The sequence below is a fragment of the Dama dama genome, chromosome 19, assembly GCF_033118175.1.
Source record: "Dama dama isolate Ldn47 chromosome 19, ASM3311817v1, whole genome shotgun sequence".
NCBI classification, from domain to species: domain Eukaryota; kingdom Metazoa; phylum Chordata; class Mammalia; order Artiodactyla; family Cervidae; genus Dama; species Dama dama.
Window position 1 is genome coordinate 39,909,865 of NC_083699.1, and position 14,206 is coordinate 39,924,070.

Consider the following 14,206-nt stretch of genomic DNA (forward strand, 5'->3'; position numbering starts at 1 on the left):
CCTGCTATATACACACTATGTGCATCCCACTTGTTCTTTAGTGTTAGAAATGCAATTGGCCAGATAGTACTAAGAGGAGAGGGGAAATGATTGCTATACACATGATGTGCCAATTCCACACTGATTTAGCATCTTAGCAACAAAAGGAGAATGGAACATAGTACCCAGATTCCAACATCTCCATCAGGACCTACATTTGGGGCAAGCAAAGGTTCCCTGGCCCTCGTTCAGTCACTTAATGGAGAAGATTCCAAAGACAGAATGCCACTGGTGTTCTTCCAATTATAGAGTCATCTGATTAGAATTACAGTAAATGCATAGCTCAGTTTGCATTATCCTGATGTGACCCGTGAACCAAGCCACCCTTGTCAGAGCATATGAGGGGACTGAAGTCTGAAGGTCCACTGCCTCATCACATTGGGGCACTCACACCAGTGCTAACCTGGAAAGGGGGACACACGCAAGTTAGGACACTCCATGTCTGGAGACCCTAGAGCCCTGGGACTGGAGCTTGTTGCTTAATGTCGGAAGAAACACCCAAATACCACACACTCCAGGCATCAAAGCAACCTAGAATTTTTGGACAAAAAGAGATTTGTCTTGGGGATAATTTTAGAATTAATTGTTTCAGCTATTCCCAGCCTGTCAGCATTGAACCCTGTGAGGCTGTCAAAGAAGCACAAGCTTGTTCAACCACAGAGTGGGATCATGGCTTTGGGGTGATGGCTAAAATGGAATTTCTTGCTCTGTCTGGCTATAGAAGAACATGGCAGGAATTCTACAGAATCAGAGACTCATCCGTCCCCTCTCACCTCTTCCACTTAGAGCATGAGGTCTGGGAATCATTAGGGTGTTGAACCAAACCTGACTGTTGTGTTATTGTTTCTGATTTAACTACCAGACTGTTAAGCATTACTGCCCCAAACCCAGCTGGAGGGTGGTACCACACTTTGAAGCCACTGAGTCAAAGTGCTACTGGATGAAATTCTGCTCTACTGGACCATGAAATAGGTTTTCCAAGGGACAGAGAATGACAGACACGCAAGCCATAGCTAAAGCTGTCTCACCAGAGTGGTAACGCTCACAGTGGAGCAAAAAGAAGCACTGCCGTGTGATGGAAACCTGTCCACATCCTCAGTAGAGCTAGGTCAGATCACAACCAGAGGGCACTTCGGAGACCAGCTCTGGAACCTCTGTCTCCTCATCTACAAGACCAAATGCATAGGTGCACAATGAGAGACACACAGTTACATTATTCTTCTTTTCTTAAGGTAGCAGTTGAATTCTCCTGCCACAACCTGGTACCTGGGTGACTTTCTAGATCTTTTTCTTCATTCAGACCTACCTACCTCACAGGGTTATCATGAGGGTCCAAAGAAAATGGTATGAGTTGGGGGTTGGTATGAGTTGGGAGTTGCTCTGATTCAATTCAGGAGGATGAAATCTATTTTCTTATTTTGTATAAATCTTATAACCTCAGATATGCAGATGACCACCCTTATGGCAGAAAATGAAGAACTGAAGAGCCTCTTGATGAAAGTGAAGGAGGAGAGTGAAAAAGCTGGCTTAAACTCAACATTCAAAAAACTAAGATCATGGCATCTGATCCCATCACTTCATGGCAAATAGATGAGGAAACAATGGAAACAGTGACAGACTTTATTTTCTTGGGCTCCAAAATCACTGCAGATGGTGACTGCAGCCATGAAATTAAAAAGATGCCTGCTCCTTGGAAGAAAAGTTATGAGCAACCTAGACAGCATATTAAAAAACAGAGACATTACTTTGCCAACAAAAGTCCATTTGGTCAAAGCTATAGTTTTTCCAGTACTCATGTATGGATGTGAGAGTTAGACTATAAAGCTGAGCACTGAAGAATTGATGCTTTTGCAATGTAGTGTTGGAAAAGACTCTTGAGAGTCCCTTGGACTGCAAGGAGACCAAACCAGTCCATCCTAAAGGAAATCAGTCCAGAATATTCACTGGAAGGACTGATGCTGCTGCTGAAACTCCAATACTTTGGCCACCTGATGCGAAGAGCTGGCTTATTGGAAAAGACCCTGATGCTAGGAAAGATTGAAGGCAGGAGGAGACGGGGACAAGAGAGGATGAGATGGTTGGATGGCATCACCAACTCGATGGACATGGGTTTGAGCAAGCTCCGGGAGATGGTGATGTGTCGAAAAGAATCGGACACAACTGAGCGACTGAACTGAACTGAACTCAGTACTGAAGAAAGGGCAAAGCTCCTCCCTAACAGGCTTTCTTATAGCATTGAGGCACTTTACCTCTTTCCTTTCCTGGTCTGCACCAACTCTGGGGAGCAGAGTTGTATTAAAATCAGGGGAGAGAATTCTCTTGTGGTTTAGTTTAGTTAGGACACCAAGCTTCCACTGAAGTGGGCCTGGGTTTGATCCCTGGTTGGGGAACTAAGATCCTACAAGTCCCATGGAATAGACAAAAAAAAGAAAAAAAGAAATCAGGGAATATACAGGAAGCAAATCATAGAATATGTGTGTGTGCATAATACATATATATATGAATAATTGTATGTATGGTATTATATTTTTGTGTGTGTGTATGTATGTACTTACATATATGTATATATGAACATGTAGAACTGTATGTTTTATTTTAATTTATCAAATTTCACAAGCAAAGCTTTAACTATCAGGGAAATTCATTCTCAGTTAGCTAGAAATAGAGCAATGGAGGTAGGAGTGAAGAAGAAAGCTCTAATTATTGGTTGTTGAGACCAAACCAATCTACACATCCCACCCAGCCATTCCTGATCATGCCATCCATCACCTTGAACTTGACCTGCCTTGCCCTGAGCAGTCACTGCATTGCCTGTGTTAAAAAATGAAAGTGAATTTGGTATTAGCTCAGACTTACGGGGCCCTCATCAACAGAAAAACTTGAAATTATGTGGAAATCATCCATGAAATGCTGGTACTGAAAATGGGAGGAAAAAAAAAACCTATTTGCTGCTTGGGATTAGGTGATAGGGCATCAGCAAGCAAGAAAGGGGGCCCTTCCAGTAGCAAACATGGGCAGACAGCAATCCAAAACCCAGATTTGAGTTCAGATTCAACAAAACCCAGGGTCTTCCTGGAGGGCTTCAATTCCTAGAGGCACAGCAGGTAAGAGACCTTGGACCAACCACCTTGTTTTGGAGTTGGAGAAATTTCCCTCTGATCTGGCAAGTGACTATGTTCAAGGTCATACATTCAATACATGGCAGAACCAAGGCTAGAGGTCAAATGCCCACTGACATTCTGAGGACCGTCCCTCCCTTCACACTCTCAAGGACGAGAATACACTGAATAACATGGACACACTTTCTCATTGGTCTCTGAAGGTTGCGGGATCTCAGTGTTCTTAGGCTCTTGAATAACAACCAGAAAACTCTGCCAGAACTTTCACTCTCAGAAAGTGGAAGCTTAGTGCTGTGGAAATCTGGATTCTTCCCCCAGCTCAGACACTAATCCTTGTGTCTGATGTGCTTTGGCTCCAAACTGAAGCCCCTTTGTAGCCCAGGAAGGAAAAGCGTGCTAGAAATGGAGGGAGATTAAAGCAGCGTTCTCTTCTCATGAGATTTCCAAGGAGCACAGAGGGGATGTCAGTGCCCTGCACCTCTTCACATCCCACCTCCTTACTTAAAGATAGGTAGATGTAGAAATAAAGTCTCACATCTGTCTACTAGAAGTGGACATCATGAAGTCCTGGACTGTGTGTGAGTGTGGGCAGGTATGTTTAATTAATACTCTGAAGCTCTTTTCTGACTTTTTATATCAGCTCCAAATTGTTAATCCTTGAGGAAATGTCTCTAGACAACTTGTATTTTGTCATTTCTTATTATCAGTATTCTGAAAAGCACACAGGTAAGTTCTATTACACTCTACAAACGGAGACACTAGGACCCAAATGTCCTAGTCACAGAGCAAAGCCAAGGACTATCATCAGTACTAGACATAGCTGCTGTTTCCCAGGATAAGCATTAGGGCATGGCTTCAATAACGACTCAGGGATCCCAACGATGTGCCAACAGCTTCTAGACCACCCTGCATTATTATTTTGCTAGGCTGCTTATTACATCATTTGTCTCCTTTTTGTCAAAGCCTTGCTACTGGGATGATATTCTCTGCCCCCTACCCCTGTCTCCACCATCCATTCAGCAGACACACACACAGAGAAACTAATTACTTCTATATATTTTTTTTCAAATTCAACTTAAGTGCTGTTTCTTCAAAGCTGTCTTTCCTTACCAGAACATTCCCCCAAAACGCATCCTCCCGTTCCGTGGTCTCTTACATCATCTTCCTTTCCTTCTGAACACTCTCCAAGTTTGCAAACATCCATTGAATTGTGACCTTCTGATATGGGTCCCTAATCTCCCTGATGGCAGGGACTGTCCCTGTTTTTTATGTTCTGTTGTCCCCTAAACCCTGGCACCTGACATCAAGGGAGAAGTAAAGGGAGTAAATGCAAAGAAGAGTTGGTGGATGGGTCAGCAGGAGAACACACAAATACTCAGAGCTTCAGTGGTTCTCTCTTAATGGTGGGGCTCTGAAACCTTAGCTCAACAATCCGACAGCTCCCTGACATCTGCTAAGCCGCGCTACTCTCCTTTATGCCTGCCATTTCCTGTACTTCAGCCTGTACTTCCTGTATCTCAGCCCTGGCTTCCTTCCCTACATACGCTGTCTATACAAGCCTCAGTCTTTTTTTTTTAAGCCTCAGTCTTGATGTCAGTCAGAAAGTCACTCTGGAAAGAGACTCACAGACTTAGAAAACAAACATACAGTTGCCTAGGGGAAGGGATACTTAGAGAGTTTGGGATCGACATGTACACACTGCTTACTCAGAATGGATAACCAACAAGGACCTATTACACGGCACATTGAACTCTGCTCAGTGTTATGTGCCAGCTTGGATAGGAGGGAGGTTTGGGGGAGAATGGATACGTGTATATGTATGGCTGAGTCTCTTCACTGTTCATCTGAAACTGTCACAACATTGTTGTATTGGCTATACCTCAGTACAAATAAAAAGTTTAAAGTTTGGAAAAAAAAAAGAAAAGTCACTCCGAGAAATCTTCCTTGAAATCTTCATAGATTATGAAAAACCCCTTCCTCTGCTTTCCCACGGCTTCCCGAGGTCAGTGTTACAGTTGCCCATGCTGAGCCCCTGCCTCCTCCATCTCCACAGCCCCCGTGAGGGCTCTGCTCATCAGTGGTGCTCAGATAATCCTGAGTGAGTCAATCAAAGGTTCAAAGTTTTCCAGCATGCCATGGTGAGCTTCTCAAGAGCAAGATGCTTCTATTAACCTCTCCAGTGCTACGCTTTGCACCCAGAAGGTGTTCAACCATGAGTTGACTGGAATGCCATCCTCCCCCAGACATGATAGAGCAATCACAGAGGAATGTAGTGGAAAGAGTGTGAACTTGGAAATCGTTCTGATATACTTGCTATGTGACCTTGGGAAAATGGCTTAATGTCACGATCCTCGTGTTCCCCATCTGAGAAGAACACCACTTGCCTAAGGCCACTGTGATGGCAGATGGATGTTAACAGATCTGGCATGTGCCTGGCACCCCAGAGGTGTTCCGCCCACATCAACTCCTATTTCTCTTTTTGTTTCTTGGAGTCACAGAGACTGGTCAGCCTTACTTCCCCCTCGGCCTCCCAGGAAGCAAACGAGGGATTGGAACCCGGAGTCTGAGACCCATTCCCTCGTTCCAGTCTGGCCAGCAGATGGCAACACCCATGCCGGGTGACTCCTGTCAAACTCTTTCCATCCTGACAGAGGGGAAGGTGACTAGAATAGGCTCAAAGGATGACTCAGCTCCAGTGACTAAGGTGAGGAGGTGGTAGTAGTGGGAAGGGTATGGGGGTTGAAGAGGAAATGAGTGAATACACTATCTGATGAAGGATGCTCCAAGATAAAGGGACTTGACCCTGGTAAATTCCTGGCTCTGACACAGTGCAGACAGGCGGGGCCTGAGCGCCCTCCCATGACCCCTCACCTCACCTCACCATGAACTAACTCCTATCAGCCCAGAGGGACCTTCCAGAGCAGATGCTGGATGTCCTTCTGCCCTCTGGAGGCTTTTATCCCAAGGACTGAGACACATCTGAATACCAGTTTTGATGAACTGGTTTTAAAAATTATCCCTTATCACCAAAATCATTGTGAACGGGTTCTAATCCTGACAGCTGCCTGACTGCCAATCTTGGCTTCGTTCAGGGTCCATACTGTTTTTTCCACCTATATCATCACTTTAACATCCCCATACATGGCACATGCAACAAGTTTAAAACTGAAAATGCCCCACCTACCCACCTCCCTCAGCTCTTCTTCTCATTAGCTGTACTAACATCTACCCAATCACCTAATCTAGACCCCTCCTGGGCTCCTCCTTGACCCGTACCCCCCCCATCACTCCACGATCCAGGTCAATTTCAGCTCTTGAATATCTCACTCCATTTCTTCCTCTCCTTCCCTACTTACAGCTGACTCTTCTGAGTGAGAAGAGTGGCCTTCTGATACTATTTACTATGACTTTTTCAGGCATGTTCTAACTGACCCCTGTCTCTCATCAGTCTTTTCCAGACTGTCCACAGAATGCTATGTCCAAACCACACTTATAACGTTATTCTCATCCTACGTAACATCCTGCAGTGCTTTTCCAATTCCTAAAAGAAACAGCCCAGACTGCTCAGTCTGGTGATCCAGGACCTGTCCACCTTCTGGTTTCGAAAGCTTATGCACACAGATATCCCCTGGGGGAGCCAGTCCTCAGAATCCTGGTATCAATAATCTCTTTCCTCCTCTGGGTCTTTGAACATGTTGTTCTTTCTCACAGGTAAGCATTTCTCTGCCTTTGGCAACACTGTTTATCTTTCTAGATTCAGCTAAAATGTCACCTCTGTTGATTGGCCCTTTCAGATGCTCAGAAATGCACTGGTACCTCCTTCTCTGAGCCCTCTCTCAAAACATGGTCACTCTCACTAAGCACCATTGTGACTTCTTGTTTATACACGTCTCTGTCCAACAGACTGGAAGATTCTTGGAGGCAGATCCTTCCACAGAATGCCTACGTAGACGTTTTTTGAATAAATGAAATATTAAGACAGGCGTGCATGCATGTTGCTCAGTTGTGTCCTACTCTTCGCAACTTCATGGACAGTAGCCCACCAGGTTCCTCTGTCCGTGGAATTCTCCTGGCAAGAATACGGAAGTGGGTTGCCATGTGCTCCTCCAGGGATCTTCTCAAGCCAGGACCAAACTCGCATCTCCTGAATTGCAGGCGGACTCTATGGTTGAGCCATGGGGGAACCCCAAAAGATAGGCATGAGGTAATAAACACAGTCACTTTTATCCTCTGATCCTCAGTGTTCCCAGCCACAAAATAGGCATCTGATCCAAGTACCTCACAACTCTATAAAGCTCAGACTTTATACTGCACCATCCTTCAAAGACACAGCTCACACTCCCAGCCTACTCATTAGTAGGAGATATTGCTGAGTTATTTTTCCCGAGGAAGGAGTGGGACTGTGGGTCCACCCACGTGGCAGTGACTGGTCTCAGAATCTCTGATTGAAGTCACAGAACTGCTCAAAGCCAGTGCTCTATAGGGGGACCCAGAAACCCAGGACCTACCCTACCATAGGCTGGGACTCTGACCATGTCCCCAGTAAGTCATGGGCACTGTCTGCCCACGTGGGCGCTTGTCTGTGGGCACTCACACAGCGATTGCCACAGTCCTCAGACAGGTACTGAGGATGACACATCGGTGCAAAGGAAGTCACCCACGCAGTCTCACCTCCCCCGGGTAACCTCTCCATGGTCACCTCACCTCCTAGCACCACTCCCACACTCACAGCCTCACAGGGTTTTGGATTGTCTCTCTGAGAACCTGGGCCTCTGAACCTTGAGCCACAGCATCTTTCAGGAGGTAACAGGGGAACCCGTGTTTTGATGGCTTTCTCCCTCTGATCCCCATTATTAGTTGCCCCTCACCGAACAGCTTCTGTCAACATGCTGGGATGAGCAAACTCGGGCTCACCTCGCAGCTTTCTCTGGGAAGAGTATTTGATCTCCCTTAGCCTCAGTTTCCTCTTCTATAAAATGGCACTAGTGGCTCTGCTCAGCTTTTTTACATGGGTGTTACCAAGATGCAACGAGCTAATAGGTGTGAATGTGTCTTGTAGATTATAGGCACAATACAAATGTGTAGGATTCACAGGAGTAATAATATTAGTAGACACTAGGTTCTGTCTCTAAGAAAAATGCAAAGGGAGAATTCAAATCCAAATATTTATTGAATACTCACTGTGTGCCAGACACAGTACAGGGGATTGTCGCCAATCCTAACCGTAACTCTTCTATAACCGAATTCAATAGTGCTATAGCTTAATATTTATTTGTCTGAAGTCTAAAGTTCCATGTTTCAAGATACATATATATGCATGTGTTTGTGTGGGTATATATATATATATATATAAATTCGTGCATTTTACATATATGGGAATAGACACATTATTTGCGTATGTACAGGTGTGTGTGTGTGTGTGTGTGTGTATGCTTGAGAGAACAGACTATTTGCCCAGGAGTCAGGAATGAAGTGTAACGAAAGAGTCATGAGTTTTGGAATAAGACATACACACCTAGGTTCAAATCCTGACAATGTTTCTATGATTTAGGAGCTTTTTGACTTGAAACAGGTGTTAAATTCACCAAAGCCTCAATTTCTCTATATTAACCACAGAAGTAATAAAAGCTGTCTCTGAGTTCTGTTGCGCAAATTAAACCACGCACACAAAATGCTGAGCATTGTCTACACAGAGAGGGCTCCATAGATGCCACCCCCTGGACTCTGCGCTGAGAGTTCCCCTCACACATTCTGTGACCAGGAGCAAGCCACACAGGCCCCTGCCATGCATTTTCTACAGAATGAGAGGGCTGGACTCCATTCCTGGATTCCTCCCAGCCCCAGGACACCAGGGTCATACAGCGAGTATCTGCTTCATGCCTGTTCGTGGATTTCAGTCATGAGCTCAGCCCAGGCAAAGGCCCCAGGCCTGGGGTTCCCTCCCTTCCCAAAGCGTTTCCTTTCTCCGAACGAACGTGCCATTTGCCGGCCCTCATATTTTCAATACAGGGTCCATTGATGGCTCTGAAAATGAATGTCCAGTGCAGCTGCGGGGCCACTTGAGCCCTCCGAGCAAGCGCTCTCAGGCCGCTCCGTCTGAGAGCTCTGTGTTTTCAGAGCCTGTTGTTGCCAGGCTGTCTGGAATCCTCAACACCTGCACGTCAGCTTCCTGGGCCCTTTCCCTCCCCTCCCCCGCCGCACCCTCGTCTCCCATTTGCATCTGAAATGCAGCTGCTGGGGCCCTGCGGAGGGGAGCCCGGTGGACAGGACATCGCCTTGTTTGGTCTCCCTCCCTTGAGTCCAACTGAATCTGAGCCACCTCTGTGAGAGGACTCTTGTTGCCCCTTCATTATGTTTAAATGAGCCTCCTCTGTGGGAGAAAAAAATTTTTTTAATAAAATAAAATAAAACCACCACAAAGGACCAAAGCAGATGACATCTGTTCTTTTGATGAAAGCTTTTTCTGTCCTGAATTAGACTTAAAAAAAAGAGAGAGAGAGAAAAAGCATGGGGCTGGGCTTCATTTGTACCATTTCTCCCCTAAAAAACAAACAAAATGAGTCTCGCTTGGGGCAAAGGAGTGTGGAACAGGTAACCAGGAGGGAAGGAGAGAAAAGGAACCCTTCCTTCTTCCTGGGGGTTCTGCCCTTGTCACATGGAATATTCAGACACCATTCCGTTAAGTACGTTCGAATGTATATTCTCTGCGTTCATTTTATGGGCAAAATATTTAACAACTCTTTAGCCGTTATCCCAACCTTCCCCAGCCATTTCTTTTGATTGAATACCGCAGGTGGGTCTGATGCAGGTGGTACCTGGAATATGGCATAAGAAACAATGACCTACATGCTGATAACCCCCAAATCTTTATCTCCATCTCTGCTCTTGTCTGCACACTAAACTCCTCAACCTAGCTCCCAGGCTGAACTTCACCTCTTCTCTGCCAACACCTGTTTCTTGCTCTGGGTTATTATCTCACTAAACGTACCCACTCGGATTCCTGGGTGTCCTCCTCTATACTCCCTCCTCCCCTAGCACCTTGCATCCAACCCGCTGCTGAGTCCTGTCCATGTTCCCCCTAAATAACTCTTGGTCCCTCCTCATGTCTCCTTCTCCATTGTCACTGCCTGAATCCAGGCCATCTTCTTCACTAGCTCGACTTGTATGTATATGCCCCACCTAGTAGCCAGCATTGCTGTTGATGACCATTCTTTGAGCAAAACACTTGATGATTCTAGGACAAAATTGAACTCCCTGAGCTTGGCTTCCCAGAACGTTCATGAGCAAGCCCCTGCCTACTTCTCTGACTCATCCTATTGTCTATCCTCTGCTCCAGCCCAAGCAAACATCCTTCAGTCTCTACCTTGATTCATGCTGTTTCACCAGGGGCCTTGGCATATGCTGGTTCCTTACCTTTCTGACTCTCTGCATGTAGATTTCCTCTACTCACTTTCCTGGTCCCAGTTTAAATACCACTCCTCCAGGAAACCTTCCCTGACCACCCCTCTGTCCCTCTTCCCCAGCCCTGAACTCCACCAGACTAGGCTCCATGCTTCTGCTCTGTTTTATTAGAGACTGTGTGCTACCCGCATCCCCTGCCAGAGCCCTTGCTCAGTTCATTGTTATTACTTATTTAATACTCTGTCTTCTCCACTGAAAAGTCGACAGCAGCAGAGTAGGCATCTCTTTTTATTTGCTCTAATTTACTGACATGACACAAGCCTTTCAACTGATAAACCTCAATGCGCCTACTCCTTTGCTCAAAAGACCTCTTTCAGCAATAGGGGCAGGGGAGAGGAGAGGTCATATATTTTTGAAGTAGAATTCTTCCTCTGGAACTTTAGGTATATTTCAAAGTAGCGCCATAAATCTGGACGAGGAAAACTGTCTACAGCTTCAATCTTATCTCGAGGCCCCAGTCATGCACAACCATCTTTGGTGCAAGATGAAGGTAAGTCTCCTTTATGTACAAAATTAGCCTGATAACAGAGCTCCTCACCTCCATGTTGAAGTCCTGGAGACCTTTGCCCCCTGAAATTTTTCTCCTCCATCTGCCTCATCATCCCTGAGGTTTGCCAGACTCCTTCCACAGCACAGAACATGGTAGAGTAAGAAGGAGTTGGGCAGGAAAGGGCACCAACTAGCTTTGATTGATGACCAGATCCCGGACATGCTTCACATAATCTCCCCAACAGCTCTGTGAGGTAGGCACCAACTTCCTCCATTTACTATGGAAACCGTGGCACAGACAGGTAAGGTGACAAGCTGTGCTCACACGCCTGTGAATGGAAGAGGTGGCCCGTGAATTCGGATCCACCCACTCAAATGGGTCAACTCTTTGATTCCAGGCTGGCACTTTTAAAAGGGGGGGAGGTCCCTGAAGAGGAGTCTGACACAGAGCTGGAAGCTCTCTCCCAGCACAAGCACCTTAGCAGAATCCTGCTTAATCTTACTTCAGAAAACACAAAGGCAGAAGGGCCAAAATCCAGTTATACTGGAAAGCATATGGCATTGGAGAGAAGAAGCTAGAAACCAAGAGTTTCTCTCATCGCTTTCAAATGTCGCCTGCCTAGTCATATCTCCCAGGCAGGCATCATATGGTCCAGGGCAGGTCCTTGGTCTTCTACAAGCATCTTGCCACATCTCTCATCCACTTAGCTTCTTGTGGGTAGTCAGAGACCCTACGATTTTAAGGGAACTGATTTTTTAAAGAACCCTCTCTGAATGAGAACCCAACTACTTTTCTCTAGCCCAGCGTAACAAGCTGAGGGTTCTATTTTGACAGTGGGATTTGCTAGCATTTGGGTGGCATCTTCTCTGTTTCTTTTTCTGCTCATCTCACATTCTTTCTAGGATTTTTACCCTTGGGAAGTGGAAATGGAGCCTGATTGCAAAATCAGACAGTGGGATGGTTCTACTAAAGACCGCTTTGTTCACTAGATTGCTAGTTATGAATGAGTGGGGGAAATTGAATTTGCTTACCATTAGAACCCCTCCGCACACTGGAATTCTAGAGGCTGAAATCTAGCACACACACAGAGCTGAGATGGAAAATCCAATGTGAGGTCAATGCTCAGAATTTATTCATCTCCTAAACTCAACCCACTTCTCCACTTTCTTAACAAACAGGTAGACCAACTGTAATGATAGTCTCCTACCATTCTAGGCTAAATCACATGGATTCTGGAGAAGCCAAGGAGCAGGGAGAAGTGAAAACAGCTGATGAATAATCAGTTCATATTTATTGAGCATTAAGTATCAAATATTGTAAAAAATACTGCTGCATCTGTGATTTGCATGTGTACTTAGTCACTTCAGTCATGTTTGACTCCTAGCAACCCCATGGATCGTAGTCCTCCAGGCTCCTCTATTCATGGGATATTCCTGGTGAGAATACTGGAATGGGTTGTCATGCCCTCCTCCAGAGGATCTTCCTGACCCAGGGATTGAACCTACATCTCCTTCATCTTCTGCACTGAAGGTGAATTTTTTACCACTGAGTCCATTTTATTTCATCTTAAATAAGGCTGTGAGTTTGGTATTTTTAACTCCCATTTTATAGATACATCGAATTCAGAGATAGTCACTGGCTCTCCAGAAGACACATAGTTCCCTTTGATTCTTTTTATTCTCAGCCTCTTGCAGGTTTCTGTCTCCATCCTAGAAGAAATTGCGGAACCAAAAAGAAAACAGAACCAGGGGTTCCACAGGAACATACTTGGATAAACTCTCAACTCTGGCATCCCAGGGCAGGAAGGGATGAAGGGAAGAGAGGCCAATAGATATTATGGGGACTGGATTTGGAGCCATTTGAGAAGAGAAGGGGAGAACAGTGGCATTTTTGTGCTTAGTATCTTCTCCAAGTTTTTGAGCATCTCTTTTAAAATCTCCAAATTTATTTAGACCAGGCATCCCCAGCCTCTGGGATTTAATGCCTGTTGATCTGAAGTGGAGCTGGTGTAACAATAATAGAAATAAACTGCACAGTAAATGTAATGGACTTGAATCATCCTGAAACTATTCCCCAACACAGTCCATGGAAAAATTGTCTTCCTTGAAACTGGTCCCTGGTACCAAAAAGGTTGGGGACTGCTGATTTATACAAGAAACTCCTAAAGAAGGAAGGAGTGGTGAAGAGTGAGCCTTGAACTGTTGGATAACATGTTTCCCATGGTTTTCCTGGCCTGTTAAAGGCAGGGACAATGACCAAAGGGGCTAAGGGGAAGGAGATCCAGCAACAGAGTGGTTACCCTTGCCAGGCACAGGATGAAGGAGAAGGGCTGTGTCTAATTCCTGCCACATGAGCGAGTGAACTTTGAACAGAAAGAGAAAAACAAAAACAAAACTCTCAGTCTCACATTCCTTCCATGTCCAACCAACATCCTAATATCTCAAAGTTCAGTGTAAAACAAATATCAAAATGAATTTAATTTTTTCATTTTGTTAGCTGTAGAATAAAGATGGCTACTGTGGCTCAGTGGTAAAGAATCTGCCTGCTAATGCAGGAGACCCATTTGATCCCTGGTCTAGGAAGATCCCCCTGGAGAAGGAAATGGCAGTCCAGTACTCTTGCCTGGAGAACCCCATGGAGCCTGGTGGGCTACAGTCCACGGGGCTGCAAAGAGTCAGACATGACTTAATGACTGAGGTTTGAGCTCTTGATTCCCATTTTATGGCTAAGAAATTTTAATATTTGTGATAGTCAATGGGCTGCCCATTGTTTCTTTCTTAAATATTAATTAAGCTTCTATGATGGGCCCAGAACTGGACACAGTGGCAAACAAACCAAATATAAAGCTTATAGGCTAATGAGAAAGTGGATAATAAAATTAAAATTCAGCACAGAAATAAATACAATTACAAACTATTATAGAGTAATGCGAGGGGAAGTCTTCCCTGGTGGCTCAGTGGTAAAGAATCACCTGCAATGCAGGAGACGCTGGTTCAGTCCTTGGGTGAAGAAGATTCCCTGGAGGAGGGCACAGCAACCCACTCCAGTATTCTTGTCTGGAGAATCCCATGGACGGAAGAGCCTGGTGGGCTACAGT